The sequence below is a fragment of the Ctenocephalides felis genome, unplaced genomic scaffold, assembly GCF_003426905.1.
Source record: "Ctenocephalides felis isolate EL2017-DRISC unplaced genomic scaffold, ASM342690v1 CF-g0.4_SCAFFOLD_01886, whole genome shotgun sequence".
Taxonomy (NCBI): domain Eukaryota; kingdom Metazoa; phylum Arthropoda; class Insecta; order Siphonaptera; family Pulicidae; genus Ctenocephalides; species Ctenocephalides felis.
Genome location: NW_020538040.1, coordinates 1,653,448 through 1,657,642, shown reverse-complemented (window position 1 = coordinate 1,657,642; position 4,195 = coordinate 1,653,448).

Genomic DNA, 4,195 nt, shown 5'->3' with positions numbered 1-4,195 from the left:
TTCATTTTATTTCATTTCAGTTTTCACGTCAGTTGAGTCCCTTTCTTATTACTTTTTTATTTCGATGTGTTCATCAGTAGAGTCCTTTTATTCTTTTTTAATTAAATTTACTCGTCAGTAGAGTCCCTTTTTCTTTTTCATTTTAGTTTTCTCGTCAGTGGAGTCCCTTTCTTCTTTTCTATTTTAGCTGGCTTATCAGCAAAAATCTCATAGTTTTTGAGATTGCTCGTCAGTAGAGTTCCTTTGTTCTTTTTTATTTCAATTTTCTTATCAGTAGAGTCCTTTTTTTCTGTTTTAATTCAATTTGCTCATCAGTAGAGTCCCTTTCTCTTTTTCTTTCCAGATTGCTCGTCAGTAGAGTCCCTTGAATCATTTTGTCAGTTTGATAGTCAGTAGACTCTTTTTTTCTTTTTCTGAATTTTGCTCGTCAGTAGAAACCCTTATTTCTATTATTTTTGTTTGCTTGTCTGTAGAGTCCCTTTCTCTTTTCCATTTTAGTTTACTAGTCAGTAGAGTTCCTTTTCTAGATTCCAGGTTTTTAATCTGTATAGAGTCATTCTTTTAGAAAGTCTTGAATCAGTTTGCTTGTCAGTAGAGTTCGTTTCTCTTACAATTAGAGTCCTGACTTCTTATCTATACAGAGTCTTTTATTTTTAAACATGTCAATTTTCAAGTTGCTTGTCAGTAGTGTTTATTATTACAATTATTCCTTAATAAGTATATTTTCACTTTGTCAGTAGGGTTCTTTTTTTCTTAGAATCCAGATTTCTGATCCTTACAGAGTCATTTATAATTAAGATGTTTTTCAGGTTGCTCGTCAGTAGCGTTCTTTTCCTTAGAGTCTTTTATTTTTCAATTTGTCGAGTCAGTTTGTGTGCTAGTAGTGTTCCTTTTAATAGAGTCCATGTCTCTGATTCATAGAGTCATTTATTCTTCAGTATATCGATATTGAACTTTCTGAAAAACTGGGATACTAGATATTTTATTTATATTAATTTATTTTGCTCGTCAGTAGAGTTCTTTTTATATTCTAAATCGCTAATTTCTTTGCCCTTTGTTAGAGTCCTTTAACAGTTACAGCTGAAATTAACTACGTAGTTTATTAAAACGAGACACGTTTATTCCACTTTATATGGTTTTGTAGTGAACGAACCTAAAGAAGTTTTACTTCAAAAAAAATTAGATTGTTTTTTTATGGCATGTGGGGTATCATTTGAAAGGTCTTTTTAAGCAGAATGCAATTACTAAAATAAAATTATTCAAATCATATTTCTAAATTAGATACACACCTCTAACAATCTGATATATGTATTTATATCAGATTGTTAGAGGTAGAGGCATATATGTATATGGTTCTGCAAAAGTGAGGTTATGTTTAAATAGTAAACAAGACGTAAGTAAAGCCTTTTTTTGTTCTTTTTCATAAGCCGAAATTCAGTTTGCTCGTCAGTAGAGTTCCTTTTTTCGTTCTAAGACAAATTGAGCAGTTTACTTGTCAATAGAGTCCTCTTTTTTCATTCTAGATCAATATCAAATTTGCGCCCATGTGGCAACACTTATAATCAAACCAATGAAAATTGATTAGTGTGAATTTAGTCATGATTTAATCCCTCAGTGCACATCTGGTAACACTACGTCATTTAAGAACATCTAAATAATAAAGCTATTGAAATCAAAACTTTTCTAAAATAAATAAATATATTTTTCTCAAGTGGACATTTGCATTTGCATTCTGCATTATGCAAATAAAATTGCATCCGATTCGACGGAAAACTTTTTAAACGAGATCGATTTTAAAAAGCTCTCGACGACATTATAGTTTCGGATTTCATATTATAGGAATTATATATATATATATATATATATATATATATATATATTTAATATTTAATATTTAAATATGTAAATCGTCCTACGTTTCGGCGACAATTTGGGTTAACGTGTCGTTAAATCCAAAATGCACTTTAAGGACGACTTAAAAAATCGTAAAAGTAAATGAGAGAAAAATATGTCCGCAAAGTATCTTTCATTATTTTGAATAAAAAAGAAAAGTTAGATCATTATATATACATATTTGTTTTTACAAAGGCAACTCAATGGTTGGCATATCCATAGTTAATGATAATTTTTTGTTAGTAATTTCGTACTTCTTAATATCGAGATGTCCGATAATTTACAGTATTTATAAAAATCTATTTCAAAACATTTAATATTTCTGCAATGTCTAATTTCAATACGGGAAGTTCCAGCAATTTGCCTTAAGGCACGATGCCATACACCACTAGTTATTCTTTATTTCAAAATTACAAAAGCGGTTCAGTAATTTAGTAACATCGTGACACGAACTTTATCATACATAATTTAATATATATATATATATATATATATATATATATAATTTATATTATTATATATATATATATATATATATATATAATTGATTTTCCTCCTTTTCCCAAATGACTTTTTTTCGCTTGGGTGAAAATTAAGAATGAAAATTCGACACTTTTCTATTAAAATCGCGATTTTTGATCCTTTGTGAAAAAGAAACGGAATAAATTGAATTTTCGCACTTTCGTGATTCCGAATGATCGAATTAAAAAACGACAAAAGCCGAATTAGAGAATAAAGAAAGATAATAATAGATGAAAAAGATTATCTCCCGCCCTCTCTATTGTGCGGAGATAATTATTTTGTATGTGGGTTCGGATTAAAAACAAATATCGGAAATTGATGTATAAAATACGAATTTTGTTCTGACTCAAATAATTTTTTGTAATTAAACGAGTAGTCTTGGAATGGTGTAATTTGTGTATGCTATACTTCAATGTATATACTTTTGCAATAAATATTGAAATCTTTAAAACTATTTACACAATTCAAAATAATAACTAGTGGTGTATGGCATCGTGTCTTAAGGCAAATTGCTAAAACTTCCCGTACCGTAATGAAATATTCGAGAAACTTTAAACGTTTTCAAATATATTATTACAATTATCATTATTTTTGCTATCTTGTTTGTTATATCTGAGCAAATCAAATGTAAATTATAAATAAATCAATTTATCTCCAGAACATTAACAATAGTCTTTTCATTTCGAATTCAATTTAAAAAAAAAAAAAAAGTTGCTTAAATTTGCACAAAATTGGGAAAGTGCTCCCGTATAGTCACAGTCTAAACGCATTTGCAGATAATTCTGTGCGACATTTTCACTTATACTGTGCTTGGCTTGGCGGCATTTTCACATTTTTCACTAGTTTTCTCTTCGTTTTCACAAAATTAGAAAAGTGCTCCGATATAGTCACAGTCTAAACGCATTCGCTAATAATTCTGTGCGACATTTTCACTTATACTGTGCTTGGCTTGGCGGCATTTTCACATTTTTCACTAGTTTTCTCTTCGTTTTCACAAAATTAGAAAAGTGCTCCGATATAGTCACAGTCTAAACGCATTCGCTAATAATTCTGTGCGACATTTTCACTTATACTGTGCTTGGCTTGGCGGCATTTTCACATTTTTCACTAGTTTTCTCTTCGTTTTCACAAAATTAGAAAAGTGCTCCGATATAGTCACAGTCTAAACGTATTTGCAAATAATTCTGTGCGACATTTTCAATTAGACTGTGCTTGGCTTGGCGGCATTTTCACATTTTTCAATAGTTTTCACAAAATTCGAATTGAAAAAGTGATCCAGTACATAAACAGTCTAAACGCACTTGGTTAAACATTTGTACCAGAATGGCGCTTAGACTGTGCTTAGCCTGGGTAATTTTTAATTTTTAATCCAAAATTACAAAAATATTTTATTTGCAATGGCGTTTAGAATGTGACTTTTAAAATTTTATGTAAATTATATTTTAGAAATAAAATAAAGTTTTTGGTTTGAAAATTGAAAAAAATACCCAAACTAAGCACGGTCTAAGTGACAATTTCAAACAAATATATTAGCAATTGCATTTAGATTGTGACATTGTTGGAGCATTTTTCCTAATTTGATAAAATTACAATAATTTTTATGTAAAAACAACAAACCAGCAAAAAAAATGATAAGTGTGTCTGTCTAGGCACAATCTAAGTGACAACTTCTCACAAATATATTAAAAATTCAATTTAGAATGTGACTTTAGAACTTTAAATTATTTAAATTTGTAAAAATTATTGAAAACAGTGAAAAATGTGCCTAGACGGGCACAGT